The sequence below is a fragment of the Aristolochia californica genome, unplaced genomic scaffold, assembly GCF_029961685.1.
Source record: "Aristolochia californica isolate CCGP_79_NKW_82.1479 unplaced genomic scaffold, dmAriCali1.0.hap1 SCAF_5, whole genome shotgun sequence".
Lineage (NCBI taxonomy): Eukaryota > Viridiplantae > Streptophyta > Magnoliopsida > Piperales > Aristolochiaceae > Aristolochia > Aristolochia californica.
Window position 1 is genome coordinate 27,944,045 of NW_027182214.1, and position 19,023 is coordinate 27,963,067.

Here is a 19,023-nt window from a genome sequence, read left to right on the forward strand (position 1 = left end):
TTATGTCAACTTTTTACAAATGGGCAAAATAATGGCAAGTTTGACTCGGGTAAATATCCCACCGCAAGTTCACTTGGGAATTTAATGTGCATTTGTTATTCTCTTTAAAAGCTTTGCATCCATAGCTCATTTGCATCTTTAACATTTTTCAAACACGCATATCCATTTTTAAAACATGTGTGGATGAAATCTCTTTCTTGCAAAATTCCAAGCTATCAGGGTCAAATTAGTGGAATTTCCCAAAATTGGATAACAAAACTTTTGTGTTCATTTGTGTTGGGTGAATAAATTTCTTTATTTATATTTGTTATTGTTTTATATTTTTTCCATACATCAACTATAAAATTTTCAATTTGTTGTAAGCTTTTTGCCTTGTTTGTTTTCGGGATGAAGGGAGTGCGAAAAGTCAAAGTTTTGATTAAAGAAAAAAGTGTACATCTAAAATGGAAAAGCACATTGCACAATTGTAGGGAGAGATAATTCCAAAGAGTGTCTGTAATTTTTAGGGATTGTAAGCTCTTTTTACTTTTTATATCTATGTTTTTGCAATCGTCAGGAAAAATTGGTGGTAGAGGATTTGCAATGTTTTAGGGATCGTATGCACTCTTTCGGTTTTATATCTAAGGTTTTGCAATCGTCGGGAAATGGGGGAGGCGAGCGATTTTTAACAGTGTTGACTTCAAATCCATAAGCCATTTCGTACAAAAATATAGCCCGTTACGCATGATAAATCACTTTACAATCATCTATGATTGTCAGATCAAATTTTTGAAAATGGGCAAAGTAATGACTTGTTAGCCTCGTGTAAATATCCCACCGCACGTTCACTTGAGAATTTAATGAGCGTTTGTTATTCTCTTTAAAAGCTTTGGATCCATAGGTCATTTGAATCTTTAACATGTTTCAAGCATGCATATCCATGTTTAAAACATGTGTAGAAAAAATCTCCTTCATGTAAAATTCCTAGCTTAATAGGGTTGGACTAATGGAATCTCCAAACTTGGATAACAAAAATTTTGTGTTCATTTGTGGTGTGTGAATAGATATTTTTTATTTACATTAGTTATTATTTAAAATATTTTGCAGACATCAACTATAAAATTTTTATTTTGTTGTGATCTGATTTAAGAAAAACGTGTAAATCTAAAATGGAAATGCACAATGGACAAATGTAGAGTGTGATATTTCCAAAGAGTATCTGTATGTTTTAGGGATCGTATGCACTCTTTCGTTTTTGTATCTAAGGTTTTGCAAACGTCGGGAAACGGGGGAGGCGAGCGATTTTTAACGGAGTGTTGACTTCAAATCCATAAATCCTTTCTTATAAAAATATAGCCCATTACGCATGACATATCACTTTACAATCATTTATGATTGTTAGCTCAACTTTTTGAATAAGGGCAAAATAATGGCTTGTTTGACTCGGGCAAATATCTCACTGCACGTTCACTTGAGAATTTAATGAGTGTTTGTTATTCTCTTTAAAAGCATTGGATCCATAGGTCATTCGAATCTTTAACATGTTTCTGGCATGCATATCCATTTTAAAACATGTGTAGAAAAAATCTCCTTCATGTAAAATTCCAAGATATTAGTTTTGGACTAGTGGAATTTCCAAAACTTGGATAACAAAACTTTTGTGTTCATTTGTGGTGTGTGAATAAATTTTCTTCATTTACTTTTTTTTATTGTTTTTAACATTTTTCGTACATCAACTATGAAATTTTCATTTTGTTGTGATCTAATTGCCTTTTTTGTTTACGAGATGAAGGGAGAGCGAAAAAACTCAAAGTTTTGATTTAACAAAAATGTGTACATCTAAAACGGAAATGCACAATGCACATATGGAGGGAGAGATAATTCCAAAGAGTGTCTATAATTTTTAGGGATTGTATGCACCTTTTCGTTTTTATATCTCAGGTTTTCCAGTCGTCGGGAAAAATTGGTTGCGGAGGATTTTTAACTGAGTGTTGAATTGAAATCCATAAGTCATTTCGTACAAAAATATAGCCCGTTACGCATGATAAATCACACTACAATCATCTATGATTAATTAGGTCAGCTTTTTGAAAATGGGCAAAATAATGTCATATTTGACTCGGGTAAATATCCCACCGCAAGTTCACTTGAGAATTTAAAGAGTGTTTGTTATTCTCTTTAAAAGCTTTGCATCCATAACTCATTTGCATCTTTAACATGTTTCAAACACGCATATCAGTTTTGAAAAGATATGTGGATGAAATCTCTTTCTTGCAAAATTCCAAGCTATTAGGGTTAAACTAGTGGAATTTCCCAAAATTGGTGAACAAAACTTTTGTGTTCATTTGTGTTGGGTGAATAAATTTTATTTATTTATATTTGTTATTGTTTTAAATTTTTTCCATACATCAACTATAAAATTTTCATTTTGGTGTAAGCTTTTTGCCTTGTTTGTTTTCGGGATGAAGGGAGAGCGAAAAGTCAAATTTTTTATTTAAGAAAAAAGTGTACATCTAAAAAGGAAAAGCACAATGCACAACTGTAGGGAGAGATAATTCCAAAGAGTGTCTGTAATTTTTAGGGATTGTAAGCTCTTTTTATTTTTTATATCTCAGGTTTTGCAATCGTCGGGAAAAATTGGTGGTAGAGGATTTTTAACTGAGTGTTGAATTGCAATCCATAAGTCATTTTAAACAAAAATATAGCCCGTTATGCATGATAAATCACTTTACGATCTTCTACGATTGTTAGATCAAATTTTTGAAAATGGGTAAAATAATGACTTGTTAGACTCAGGTAAATATCCCACCGCACGTTCACTTGAGAATTTAATGAGCGTTTTATATTCTCTTTAAAAGCTTTGGATCCATAGGTCATTTGAATCTTTAACATGTTTCAAGCATGCATATCCATTTTTAAAACATGTGTAGAAAAAATCTCCTTCATGTAAAATTCCAAGCTTAATAGGGTTGGACTAATAGAATTTCCCAAACTTGGATAACAAAAATTGTGTTCATTTATGGTGTGTGAATAGATATTTTTTATTTATATTAGTTATTATTTTAAATATTTTCTACACATCAACTATAAAATTTTCATTTTGTTGTGATGTTTTCTGCCTCTTTTGTTTACGTGATCAAGGTGGAGCGAAAACTCAAAGTTATGATTTAAGAAAAAAATGTACATCTAAAATGGAAATGCATAATGCACAAATATAGAGAGAGATATTTCAAAAGAGTGTCTGTATGTTTTAGAGATCGTATGCACTCTTTCGTTTTTATATCTAAGGTTTTGCAATCGTCGGGAGACGGGGGAGGCGGGCGATTTTTAACTGAGTCTTGACTTCAAATCCATAAGTCATTTCTTACAAAAATATAGCCCGTTACGCATGACAAATCACTTTACAATCACCTATGATTGTTAGCTCAACGTTTTGAATATGGGAAAAGTAATGGCTTGTTTGACTCGAACAAATATCCCACCCCACGTTCACTAGAGAATTTAATGAGTGTTTGTTATTCTCTTTAAAAGCTTTGGATCCATAGGTCATTTGACTCTTTAACATGTTTCTGGCATGCATATCCATTTTTAAAACATGTGTAGAAAAAATCTCCTTCATGTAAAATTCCAAGATATTAGTTTTGGACTAGTGGAATTTCCCAAACTTGGATAACAAAACATTTGTGTTCATTTGTGGTGTGTGAATAAATTTTCTTCATTTCCTTTTTTTAATGTTTTAAACTTTTTCTGTACATCAACTATCTAATTTTCATTTTGCTGTGATCTACTTGCCTTTTTTGTTTACAGGATGAAGGGAGAGCGAAAAACTCGATGTTTCGATTTAAGAAAAATGTGTACAACTAAAACGGAAATGCACAATGCACATATGTAGAGAGAGATAATTCCAAAGAGTGCCTGCAATTTTTAGGGATTGTAAGCACCTTTTTGTTTTTATATCTCAGGTTTTGCAATCGTCGGGAAAAATGGGTTGCGGAGGATTTTTAACTGAGTGTTGAATAGCAATCCATTAGTCATTTCATACAAAAATATAACCCATTACGCAAGATAAATCACATTACAATCATCTATGATTAATTATGTTAGTTTTTTACAAATGGGCAAAATAATGGCATATTTGACTCAGGTAAATATCCCACCGCAAGTTCACTTGAGAATTTAATGAGCGTTTGTTATTCTCTTTAAAAGCTTTGCATCCATAGCTCATTTGCATCTTTAACATGTTTCAAACATGCATATCCATTTTTAAAACATGTGTGGATGAAATCTCTTTCTTGCAAAATTCCAAGCTATAAGGATTAAACTAATGGAATTTCCCAAAATTGGATAACAAAACTTTTGTGTTCATTTGTGTCTGGTGCATAAATTTTCATTATATATATTTCTTATTGTTTTAAATTTTTTCTATACATCACCGATAAAATTTTCATTTTGTTGTAAGTTTTTTGCCTTGTTTGTTTTCGGGATGAAGGGAGAGCGAGAAGTCAAAGTTTTGATTTAAGAAAAAATTGTACATCTAAAATGGAAAAACACAATGCACAATTGTAAGGAGAGATAATTCCAAAGAGTGTCTATAATTTTTAGGGATTGTAAGCTATTTTTAGTTTTTATATCTCAGGTTTTGCGATCGTCGGGAAAAATTGGTGGCAGAGGATTTTTAACTGAGTGTTGAATTGCAATACATAAGTCATTTCGTATAAAAATATAGCCCGTTACGCATGATAAATCACTTTACAATCATCTATGATTGTGAGATCAAATTTTTGAAAATGGGCAAATATAATGACTTGTTAGACTCGGGTAAATATCCCACCGCACGTTCACTTGAGAATTTAATGAGCGTTTGTTATTCTTTTTAAAAGCTTTGGATCAATAGGTCATTTGAATCTTTAACATGTTTCAAGCATGCATAGCCATTTTTAAAACATGTGTAGGAAAAATCATCTTTATGTAAAATTCCAAGCCTAATAGGGCTGGACTAATTGAATTTCCCAAAACTTGGATAACAAAAATTTTGTGTTCATTTGTGGTGTGTGAATAGATATTTTTTATTTACATTAGTTATTATTTTAATATTTTCCACACACCAACTATAAAATTTTTATTTTGTGATCTTTTTTGCCTTTTTTTTTCGGGATGAAGGGGGAGCGAAAACTCAAAGTTCTGATTTAAGAAAAAAGTGTACATCTAAAATGGAAATGCTCAATGCACAATTTTAGAGAGAGATATTTCCAAAGAGTGTCTGTATATTTTTGGAAACGTATACACTCTTTCATTTTTATATCTTAGGTTTTGCAATCGTCGGGAAACGGGGGAGGCGGGCGATTTTCAACTGAGTGTTGACTTCAAATCCAAAAGACATTTTTTACAAAAATACAGCCCGTTACACATGACATATCACTTTACAATCATCTATGATTGTTAGCTCAACATATGGGCAAAATAATGGCTTGTTTGACTCGGGCAAATATCCCACCGCACGTTCACTTGAGAATTTAATGTGCGTTTGTTATTTTCTTTAAAAGATTTATATCCATAGGTCATTTGAATCTTTAACATGTTTTTGGCATGCATATCCATTTTTAAAACATGTGTAGAAAAAATCTCCTTCATGTAAAATTCCAAGATATTAGTTTTGGACTAGTGGAATTTCCCAAACTTGGATAACAAAACTTTTGTGTTCATTATGGTGTGTGAATAAATTTTCTTCATTTACTTTTTTTATTGTTTGAAACTTTTTCCGTAATCAACAATGAAATTTTCATTTTGCTGTAAGCTATTTGCTAATTTTGTTTACGGGATGAAGGGAGAGCGAAAAACTCGAAGTTTTGATTTAAGAATAATGTGTACATCTAAAACGGAAATGCACAATGCACATATGTAGAGAGAGATAATTCCAAAGAGTGTCTGTAATATTTAGGGATTGTAAGGGCCTTTTCGTTTTTATATCTCAGGTTTTGAAATCATCGGGAAAAATGGGTTGCGGAGGATTTTTAACTGAGTGTTGAATTGCAATCCATAAGTCATTTCATACAAAAATATAACCCATTACGCATGGTAAATCACATTAAAATCATCTATGATTAATTATGTCAGCTTTTTGCAAATGGGCTAAATAATGGCATGTTTGACTTGGGTAAATATCGCACCGCAAGTTCACTTGAGAATTTAATGAGCGTTTGTTATTCTCTTTAAAAGCTTTGCATCCATAACTCATTTGCATCTTTAACATGTTTCAAACAAGCATATCCATTTTTAAAACATGTGTGGATGAAATCTCTTTCTTGCAAAATTCCAAGCTATTAGGGTTAAACTAGCAGAATTTCCAAAAATTGGATAACAAAACTTTTGTGTTCATTTGTGTTGGGTGAATAAATTTTCTTTATTTATATTTGTTATTGTTTTAAATTTTTTCCATACATCAACGATAAAATTTTCATTTTGTTGTAAGCTTTTTGCCTTGTTTGTTTTCGAGACGAAGGGAGAGGGAAAAGTCAAAGTTTTGATTAAAGAAAAAAATGTACTTCTAAAATGAAAAAGCACAATGCACAATTTTAGGGTTTGTAAGCTCTTTTTGTTTTTATATCTCAGGTTTTGCAATCGTCGGGAAAAATTGGTGGTAGAGGATTTTTAACTGAGTGTTGAATTGCAATGCATAAGTCATTTCACACAAAAATATAGCCCGTTATGCATGATCAATCACTTTACAATCATCTATGATTGTTAGATCAAATTTTTGAAAATGGGCAAAATAATGACTTGTTAGACTCGGGTAAATATCCCACCGCACGTTCACTTGAGAATTTAATGAGCATTTGTTATTCTCTTTAAAACCTTTGGATCCATAGGTCATTTGAATCTTTAACATGTTTCAAGCATGCATATCCATTTTTAGAACATGTGTAGAAAAAATCTCCTTCATGTAAAATTCCAAGCTTAATAGGGTTGGACTAATGGAATTTCCCAAACTTGGATAACAAAATTTTTTTGTTCATTTGTGGTGTGTGAATAGATATTTTTTATTTACATTAGTTATTATTTTAAATATTTTCCACACATCGACTATAAAATTTTTATTTTGTTGTGATCTTTTTTGCCTTTTGTGTTAACGGGATGAAGTGGGAGAGAAAATTCAAAGTTCTGATTTAAGAAGAAAGTGTACATATAAAATGGAAATGCACAATGCACAAAAGTAGAGAGAGATATTTCCAAAGAGTGTCTGTATGTTTTAGGGATCGTATGCACTCTTTCGTTTTTATATCTAAGGTTTTGCAATCGTCGGGAAATGGGGGAGGCGGACGATTTTTAACTGAGTGTTGACTTCAAATCCATAAGTCATTTCATACAAAAATATAGCCCGTTACGCATGACAAATCACTTTACAATCCTCTATGATTGTTAGCTCAACTTTTTGAATTTGGGCAAAATAATGGCTTGTTTGAATCGGGCAAATATCCCACCGCACGTTCACTTTAGAATTTAATGAACGTTTGTTATTCTCTTTAAAATCTTTGGATCCATAGGTCATTTGAATCTTTAACATGTTTCTGGCATGCATATCCATTTTTAAAACATGTGTAGAAAAAATCTCCTTCATGTAAAATTCCAAGATATTAGTTTTGGACTAGTGGAATTTCCCAAACTTGGATAATGTGTGAATAAATTTTCTTCATTTACTTTTTTTATTTCTTTAAACTGTTTCCGTACATCAACTATGAAATTTTCATTTTGCTGTGATCTATTTGCCGTTTTTGTTTACGGGATGAAGGGAGAGCGAAAAACTCGAAGTTTTGATTTAAGAAAAGTGTGTACATCAAAAATGGAAATGCACAATGCACATATGTAGGGAGAGATAATTCCAAAGAGTGTCTGTATTTTTTAGGGATTGTAAGCACCTTTTCGTTTTTATATCTCAGGTTTTGCAATCGTCGGGAAAAATGGGTTCCGGAGGATGTTTAAGTGAGTGTTTTATTGCAATAAGTCATTTCATACAAAAATATGGCCTGTTACGCATGATAAATCACAATACAATCATCTATGATTAATTATGTCAGCTTTTTGCAAATGGGCAACATAATGGCATGTTTGACTAGGGTAAATATCCCACCGCAAGTTCACTTGAGAATTTTATGAGCGTTTGTTATTCTCTTTAAAAGATTTGCATCCATAACTCATTTGCATCTTTAACATGTTTCAAACATGCATATCCATTTTTAAAACATGTGTGGATGAAATCTCTTTCTTGCAAAATTCCAAGCTATTAAGGTTAAACTAGTGGAATTTCCAACAATTTGATAACAAAACTTTTGTGTTCATTTGTGTTGGGTAAATAAATTTTCTTTATTTATATTTGTTATTTTTTTTAATTTTTTCCATACATCAACCATAAAAATTTCATTTTGTTGTAAGCTTTTTGCCTTGTTTGTTTTCGATACGAAGGGAGAGGCAAAAGTCAAAGTTTTGATTAAAGAAAAAAATGTACTTCTAAAATGAAAAAGCACAATGCACAATTCTAGGGAGAGATAATTCCAAAGTGTGTCTGTAATTTTTAGGGTTTGTAAGCTCTTTTAGTTTTTATATCTCAGGTTTTGCAATCGTCGGGAAAAATTGGTGGTAGAGGATTTTTAACTGAGTGTTGAATTGCAATGCATAAGTTATTTCACACAAAAATATAGCCCATTACGCATGATCAATCACTTTACAATCATCTATGATTGTTAGATCAAATTTTTGAAAATGGGCAAAATAATGACTTGTTAGACTCGGGCAAATATCCCACCGCACGTTCACATGAGAATTTAATGAGCGTTTGTTATTCTCTTTAAAAGCTTTGGATCCATAGGTCATTTGAATCTTTAACATGTTTCAAGCATGCATATCCATTTTTAAAACATGTGTAGAAAAATTCTGCTTCATGCAAAATTCCAAGCTTAATAGGGTTGGACTAATGGAATTTCCCAAACTTGGATAACAAAACTTTTGTGTTCATTTGTGTTGTGTGAATAGTTATTTTTATTTACATTAGTTATTATTTTAAATATTTTCCACACTATAAAAATTTTATTTTGTTGTGATCTTTTTTGCCTTTTTTGTTTACGGGATGAAGGGGGAGCGAAAACTCAAAGTTCTGATTTAAGAAAAAAGTGTACATCTAAAATGGAAATGCACAATGCACAAATGTAGAGAGAGATAATTCCAAAGAGTGTCTGTAATTTTTAGGGATTGTAAGCACTTTTCGTTTTTATATCTCAGGTTTTGCAATCGTCGGGAAAAATGGGTTGCGGAGGATTTTCAACTGAGTGTTGAGTTGCAATCCATAAGTCATTTCATACAAAAATATAGCCCATGACGCATGATAAATCACATTACAATCATCTATGATTAATTATGTCAGCTTTTTGAAAATGGGCAAAATAATGGCATGTTTGATTCGTGTAAATATCCCACCGCAAGTTCATTTGAGAATTTAATGAGCGTTTGTTATTCTCCTTAAAAGCTTTGAATCCATAGCTCATTTTCATCTTTAACATGTTTCAAACATGCATATCCATTTTTAAAACATGTGTGGATGATATCTCTTTCTTGCAAAATTCCATGCTTTTAGGGTTAAACTAGTGGAATTTCCCAAAATTGGATAACAAAACTTTTGTGTTCATTTGTGTTGGGTGAATAAATTTTCTTTGTTTATATTAGTTATTGTTTTAAATTTTTTCCATAAATCAACTATAAATTTTTCATTTTGTTGTAAGTTTTTTGCCTTGTTTATTTTCGGGTAGAAGGGAGAGCGAAAAGTCAAAGTTTTGATTTAAGAAAAAAGTGTACATCTAAAATGAAAAAGCACAATGCACAATTGTAGGGAGAGATAATTCCAAAGAGTGTCTGTAATTTTTAGGGATTGTAAGCTCTTTTTAGTTTTTATATCACTGGTTTTGCACTCGTGGGGAAAAATTGGTGGCAAAGGATTTATAACTGAGTGTTTAATTGTAATCCATATGTCATTTTATATAAAAATATAGCCCGTAACGCATGATAAATCACTTTAAAATCATCTATGATTGTTAGATCAAATTTTTGAAAGTGGGAAAAATAATGACTTGTTAGACTCGTGTAAATATCCCACCGCACGTTCAATTGAGAATTTAATGAGCGTTTGTTATTCTCTTTAAGAGCCTTGGATCCAGAGGTCATTTGAATCTTTAACATGTTCCAAGCATGCATATCCATTTTTAAAAGTTGTGTAGAAAAAATCTCCTTCATGTAAAATTCTAAGCTTAATAGGGTTGGACTAATGGAATTTCCCAAACTAGGATAACCAAACTTTTGTGTTCATTTGTGGTGTTTGAATAGATATTTTTTGTTTATATTAGTTATTATTTTAAATATTTTCCACACATCAGCTATAAAATTTTTATTTTGTTGTGATCTTTTTTGCCTTTTTTATTTACGGGATGAAGGGGGAGCGAAAACTCAAAGTTCTGATTTAAGAAAAAAGTGTACATCTAAAATGGAAATGCACAATGCACAAATGTAGAGAGAGATAGTTCCAAAAAGTGTCTGTATGTTTTGGGGATCGTATGCACTCTTTCGTTTTTATATCTAAGGTTTTGCAATCGTCGGGAAACGGGGGAGGCGGGCGATTTTTAACTGAGTGTTGACTTCAAATCCATAAGTCATTTCTTACAAAAATATAGCATGTTATGCATGACAAATCACTTTAAAATCATCTATGATTGTTAGCTCATCTTTTTGAATATGGGCAAAATAATGGCTTGTTTGACTCGGGCAAATATCCCACCGCACATTCACTTGAGAATTTCATGAGCTTTTGTTATTCCCTTTAAAAGCTTTGGATCCATAGATCATTTGAATCTTTAACATGTTTCTGGCATGCATATCCATTTTTAAAACATGTGTAGAAAAAATCTCCTTCATGTAAAATTCCAAGATATTAGTTTTGGACTAGTGGAATTTCCAAAACATGGATAACAAAACTTTTGTGTTCATTTGTGGTGTGTGAATAAATTTTCTTCATTTACTTTTTTTATTGTTTTAAACTTTTTCCGTACATCAACCATGAAATTTTCATTTTGCTGTAAGCTATTTGCCTTTTTTCTTTACGGGATGAAGGGTGAGCAAAAAACTCGAAGTTTTGATTTAAGAAAAATGTGTACATTTAAAACAGAAATGCACAATGCACATATGTAGAGAGAGATAATTCCAAACAGTGTCTGTAATTTTTAGGGATTGTAAGCACCTTTTCGCTTTTATATCTCAGCTTTTGCAATCGTCGGGAAAAATGGTTTGCGGAGGATTTTTAACTGAGTGTTGAATTGCAATCCATAAGTCATTTCATACAAAAATATAGCCCGTTACGCATGATAAATCACATTACAATCATCTATGATTAATTACGTCAACTGTTTGCAAATGGGCAAAATAATAGCATGTTTGACTCGGGTAAATATCCCACCACAAGTTCACTTGAGAATTTAATGAGCGTTTGTTATTCTCTTTAAAAGCTTTGCATTCAAAGCTCATTTGCATCTTTAACATCTTTCAAACATGCATATCCATTTTTAAAACATGTGTGGACGAAATCTCTTTCCTTCAAAATTCCAAGCTATTAGGGTTAAACTAGTGGAATTTCCCAAAATTGGATAACAAAATTTTTGTGTTCATTTGTGTTGGGTGAATAAAGTTTCTTTATATATATTTTTTATTTTTTAAAATTTTTTCCATACACCAACTATAAAACTTTAATTTTGTTGTATGCTTTTTGCCTTGTTTGTTTTCGAGATGAAGGGAGAGTGAAAAGTCAAAGTTTTGATTTAAGAAAAAAGTGTACATCTAAAATGGAAAAGCACAATGCACAATTGTAGGGAGAGATAATTCCAAATAGTCTGTAATTTTTAGGGATTGTAAGCTCTTTTTAGTTTTTATATCACTGGTTTTGCAATCGTCGGGAAAAATTGGTGGCAGAGGATTTTTAACTGAGTATTGAATTCCAATCCATAAGTCATTTCATTCAAAAATATAGCCCGTTACGCATGATAAATCACTTTACAATCATCTATGATTGTTAGATCGAATTTTTTAAAATGGGCAAAATAATGACTTATTAGACTCGGATAAATATCCCACTGCACGTTCACTTGAGAATTTAATGAGCGTATGTTATCCTCTTTAAAAGCTTTGGATCCATAGGTCATTTGAATCTTTAACATGTTTCAAGCATATATATACATTTTTAAAACATGTGTAGAAAAAATCTCCTGCATGTAAAATTCCAAGCTTAATAGGGTTGGACTAATGGAATTTCCCAAACTTGGATAACAAAACTTTTGTGTTCTTTTGTGGTGTGTGAATAGATATTTTTTATTTACATTAGTTAATATTTTAAATATTTTCCACACATCAACTATAAAAATTTTATTTTGTTGTGATCTTGTTTGCCTTTTTTGTTTATAGGATGAAGGGGGAGTGAAAAACTCAAAGTTCTGATTTAAGAAAAAAGTGTACATCTAAAATTTAAATGCACAATGCAAAAATGAGAGAGAGATATTTCCAAAGAGTGTCTGTATGTTTTAGGGATCGTATGCACTTTTTTTGTTTTTATATCAAATGTTTTGCACTCAACGGGAAACGAGGGAGGCGGGCGATTTTTAACTGAGTGTTGACTTCAAATCCATAAGTCATTTCTTACAAAAATATAGCCCTTTACGCATGGCAAATCACTTTACAATCATCTATGATTGTTAGCTCAACTTTTTGAATATGGGCAAAATAATGGCTTGTTTGACTCGGACAAATATCCCACCGCACGTTCACTTGAGAATTAAATGAGCGTTTGTTATTCTCTTTAAAAGCTTTGGATCCATAGGTCATTTAAATCTTTAACATGTTTCTGGCATACATATCCATTTTTAAACCATGTGTAAAAAAAATCTCCTTGATGTAAAATTCCAAGATATTAGTTTTGGACTAGTGGAATTTCCCAAACTTGGATAACAAAACTTTTGTGTTCATTTGTGGTGTGTGAATAAATTTTCTTCATATACTTTTTTTATTTTTTTAAACTTTTTCGGCACATCAACTCTGAAATTTTCATTTTGCTGTGATCTATTTGCCTTTTTTGTTTACGGGCTGAAGGGAGAGCGAAAAACTCGTAGTTTTGATTTAAGAAAAATGTGTACATATAAAATGGAAATGCACAATGCACATATGTAGGGAGAGATAATTCGAAAGAGTGTCTGTAATTTTTTGGGATTGTAAGCACCTTTTCATTTTTATATCTCAGGTTTTGCAATCGTCGGGAAAAATGGGTTGCGGAGGATTTTTAACTGAGTGTTGAATTGCAATCCATAAGTCATTTCATAAAAAAATATAGCCCGTTACGCATGATAAATCAAATTACAATCATCTATGATTAATTATGTCAGCTTTTTGCAAATGGGAAAAAAAATTGCATTTTTGACTCGGGTAAATATCCCACCGCAAGTTCACTTGAGAATTTAATGAGCGTTTGTTATTCTCTTTTAAAGCCTTGCATCCATAGCTCATTTGCATCTTTAACATGTTTCAAACATGCATATCCATTTTTCAAACATGTGTGGATGAAATTTCTTTCTTGCAAAATTCCAAGCTATTAGGGTTAAACTGGTGGAATTTCCCAAAATTGGATAACAAAACTTTATTTATATTTGTTATTGTCTTAAATTTTTTCTCTACATCAACCTTAAAATTTTCATTTTGTTGTAAGCTTTTAGCCTAGTTTGTTTTCGGGATGAAGGGAGTGCGAAAAGTCAAAGTTTTGATTTAAGAAAAAAGTGTACATCTAAAATGGAAAAGCACAATGCACAATTGTAGGGAGAGATAATTCCAAAGAGTGTCTGTAATTTTTAGGGATTGTAAGCTCTTTTTAGTTTTTATATCTCAGTTTTGCAATCGTCGGGAGAAATTTGGTGGCAGAGGATTTTTAACTGAGTGTTGAATTGCAATCCATAAGTCATTACATACAAAAAATATAGCCTGTTACGCATGATAAATCACTTTAAAATCCTCTATGATTGTTAGATCAATTTTTTTTAAATGGGCAAAATAATGACTTGTTAGACTCGGGTAAATATCCCACCGCACGTTCACTTGACAATTTAATGAGTGTTTGTTATTCTCTTTAAAAGCTTTGGATCCATAGGTCATTTGAATCTTTAACCTGTTTCTAGCATGCATATCCATTTTTAATACATGTGTAGAAAAAATCTCCTTCATGTAAAATTCCAAGCTTAATTGGGTTGGACTAATGGAATTTCCCAAACTTGGATAACAAAAATTTTGTGTTCATTTGTGGTGTGTGAATAGATATTTTTTATTTACATTAGTTATTATTTTTAATATTTTCCACACATCAACTATAAAATTTTTATTTTGAAGTGATCTTTTTTGCCTTTTTTGTTTACGGAATGAAGTGGGAACGAAAACTCAAAGTTCTGATTTAAGAAAAAAGTGTACATCTAAAATGGAAATGCACAATGCCCAAATGTAATGAGAGATATTTCCAAAGAGTGTCTGTATGTTTTAGGGATCGTATGCACTCCTTCGTTGTTATATCTAAGGTTTTCCAATCGTCGGGAAACGGTGGAGGCGGGCGATTTTTAACTGAGTGTTGACTACAAATCCATAAGTCATTTTTTACAAAAATATAGCATGTTATGCATGACAAATCACTTTAGAATCATCTATGATTGTTAGCTCAACCTTTTGAAAATGGGCAAAATAAGGGCTTCTTTGACTCGGGAAAATATCCCACCGCACGTTCACTTGAGAATTTAATGAGCGTTTGTTATTCCCTTTAAAAGCTTTGGATCCATAGGTTATTTGAATCTTTAACATGTTTCTGGCATGCATATCCATTTTTAAAACATGTGTAGAAAAAACTCCATGTAAAATTCCAAGATATTAGTTTTGGACTAGTGGAATTTCCCAAACATGGATAACAAAACTTTTGTGTTCATTTGTGGTGTGTGAATAAATTTTCTTCATTTACTTTTTTTATTGTTTTAAAATTTTTCCGTACATCAACTATGAAATTTTCATTTTGCTATAATCTATTTGCCTTTTTTGTTTACGGGATGAAGGGTGAGCGAAAAACTCGAAGTTTTGATTTAACAAAAATGTGTACATCTAGAACGGAAATGCACAATGCACATATGTAGAGAGAGATAATTCCGAAGAGTGTCTGTAATTTTTAGGGATTGTAAGCACCTTTTCATTTTTATATCTCAGGTTTTGCAATATCCCACCGCAAGTTCACTTGAGAATTTAATGAGCGTTTGTTATTCTCTTTAAAAGCTTTTCATCCAAAGCTCATTTGCATCTTTAACATCTTTCAATCATGCATATCCATTTTTAAAACATGTGTGGACGAAATCTCTTTTTTGCAAAATTCCAAGCTATTAGGGTTAAACTAGTGGAATTTCCAAAAATTGGATAACAAAACTTTTGTGTTCATTTGTGTTGGCTGAATAAAGTTTCTTTATTTATATTTGTTATTGTTTTAAATTTTTTCCATACACCAACTATTAAATTTTCATTTTGTTGTATGCTTTTTGCCCTGTTTGTTTTCGGGATGAAGGGAGAGCGAAAAGTCAAAGTTTTAATTTAAGAAAAAAGTGTACATAGAAAATGGAAAAGCACAATGCATAATTGTAGGGAGAGATAATTCCAAATAGTGTGTGTAATTTTTAGGGATTGTAAGCTCTTTTTAGTTTTTATATCTCAGGTTTTGCAATTGTCGGGAAAAATTGGGGGCAGAGGATTTTTTACTGAGTTTTGAATTGCAATCCATAAGTCATTTCATAAAAAAATATAGCCCGTTATGCATGGTAAATCACTTTACAATCATCTATGATTCTTAGATCAAATTTTTGAAAATGGGCAAAATAATGACTTTTTAGACTCGGGTGAAAATCCCATCCCATGTTCACTTGAGAATTTAATGTGCGTTTATTATTCTCTTTAAAAGTTTTGGGTCCATAGGTCATTTGAATCTTTAACATATTTCAAGCTTGCATATCCATTTTTAAAACATGTGTAAAAAAAATCTCCTTCATGTAAAATTCCAAACTTAATAGGGTTGGACTAATGGAATTTCCCAAACTTGGATAACAAAACTTTTGTGTTCATTTGTGGTGAGTGAATAGATATTTTTTATTTACATTAGTTATTATTTTAAATATTTTCCACACATCAACTACAAAATTTTTATTTTGTTGTGATCTTTTTTGCCTTTTCTGTTTACGGGATGAAGGAGGAGCGAAAACTCAAAGTTCTGATTTAAGAAAAAAGTATACATCCAAAATTGAAATGCACAATGCACAAATGTAGAGAGAGATATTTCCAAAGAGTGTCTGTATGTTTTAGGGATCATATGCACTTTTTCGTTTTTATATCTAAGGTTTTTCAATCATCGAGAAACGGGGGAGGCGGGCGATTTTTAACTTAGTGTTGACTTCAAATTCATAAGTCATTTCTTATAAAAATATAGCCCGTTATGCATGACAAATCACTTTACAATCCTCTATGATTGTTAGCTCAACTTTTTGAATATGGGCAAAATAATGGCTTGTTTGACTCGGGCAAATATCCCACTGCACGTTCACTTGAGAATATAATGAGCGTTTGTTATTCTCTTTAAAAGATTTGGATCCAAAGGTCATTTGAATCTTTAACATGTTTCTGGCATGCATATCCATTTTTAAAACATGTGTAGAAAAAATCTCCTTCTTGTAAAATTCCAAGATATTAGTTTTGGACTAGTGGAATTTTCCAAACTTGGACAACAAAACTTTTGTGTTCGTTTGTGGTGTGTGAATAAATTTTCTTCATTTACTTTTTTTTTGTTTTAAACTTTTTCCGTACATCAACTATGAAATTTTCATTTTGCTGTGATCTATTTGCCTTTTTTGTTTACGGGATGAAGGGAGAGCAAAAAACACGAAGTTTTGATTTAAGAAAAATGTGTACATCTAAAACGGAAATGCCCAATGCACATATGTAGAGAGAGATAATTCAAAAGAGTGTCTGTAATTTTTCAGGATTGTAAGCACCTTTTCGTTTTTATATCTTAAGTTTTGCAATCGTCGGGAAAAATGGGTTGCGGAGGATTTTTAATTGAGTGCTGAATTGCAATCCATAAGTCATTTCGTACAAAAATATAGCCCGTTACGCATGATAAATCACATTACAACCATCTATGATTAATTATGTCAGCTTTTTGCAAATGGGCGAAATAATGGCATGTTTGACTTGGGTAAATATCCCTCCGCAAGTTCACTTTAGAATTTAATGAGCGTTTGTTAATCACTTTAAAAGCTTTGCATCCATAGCTCATTTGCATCTTTAACATCTTTCAAACTTGCATATCCATTTTTAAAACATGTGTGGACAAAATCTCTTTCTTGCAAAATTCCAAGCTATTAGGGTTAAACTAGTGGAATTTCCCAAAATTGGAGAACAAAACTTTTGTGTTCATTTGTGTTGGGTGAATAAATGTTCTTTATTTATATTTGTTATTGGTTTAAATTTTTTCCATACATCAACAATAAAATTTTCATTTTGTTTTAAGCTTTTTGCCTTGTTTGTTTTCGGGATGAAGGGAGAGCCAAAAGTCAAAGTTTTGATTGAAGAAAAAAGTGTACATCTAAAATGGAAAAGCACAAGCACGATTGTAGGGAGAGATAATTCCAAAGAATGTCTATAATTATTAGGGATTGTAAGCTCTTTTTAGTTTTTATATCTCAGGTTTTGTAATCATCTGGAAAAATTGGTGGCAGAGGATTTTTAACTGAGTGTTAAATTGCAATCCATAAGTCATTTCATACAAAAATATAGCCCGTTACGCATGATAAATCTATTTACAATCATCAATGATTGTTAGATCAAATTTTTGAAAATGGGCAAAAAAATGACTTGTTAGACTCGGATAAATACCCCACTGCACGTTCACTTGAGAATTTAATGATCATTTGTTATTCACTTTAAAAGCTTTGCATCCATAGCTCATTTGAATCTTTAACATGTTTCAAGCATGCACATCCATTTTTAAAACGTGTAGAAAAAATCTCCTTCATGTAAAATTCCAAGCTTAATAGGGTTGGACTAATGGAATTTCCCAAACTTGGATAACAAAACTTTTGTGTTCATTTGTGGTGTGTGAATAGATATTTTTTATTTACATTAGTTATTATTTTAAATATTTTCCACACATCAACTACAAAATTTTTATTTCATTGTGATCTTTTTTGCCTTTTATGTTTACGAGATGAAGGAGGAGCGAAAACTCAAAGTTCTGATTTAAGAAAATTGTGTACATCTAAAATGGAAATGCACAATGCACAAATGTAGAGAGAGATATTTCCAAAGAGTGTCTGTATGTTTTAGGGATCGCATGCACTTTTTCATTTTTATATCTAAGGTTTTGTAATCGTAGGGAAACGGGGGAGGCGGGCCATTTTTAACTGAGTGTTGACTTCAAATCCATAAGTCATTTCTTACAAAAATATAGCCCGTTATGCATCACAAATCACTTTACAATTGTCTATGATTGTTAGCTCAATTTTTTGAATATGGGCAAAATAATGACTAGTCTGACTCGGGCAAATATCCCACCGCACGTTCACTTGAGAATTTAATGAGCGTTTGTTGTTCTCTTTAAAAGCTTTGGATCCATAGGTCATTTGAATCTTTAAAATGTTTCTGGCTTGCATATCCATTTTTAAAACATGTGTGTAAAAAATCTCCTTCATGTAAAATTCCAAGAATTTTTTTGGCAAGTGGAATTTCCCAAACTTGGATAACAAAACTTTTGTGTTTATTTGTGGTCTGTGAATAAATTTTCTTCTTTTACTTTTTTTATTGTTTTAAACTTTTTCCTTCCATCAACTATGAAATTTTCATTTTGCTGTGATCTATTTGCCTTTTTTGTTTATGGGATGAATGGAGAGCGAAAAACTCGAAGTTTTGATTTAA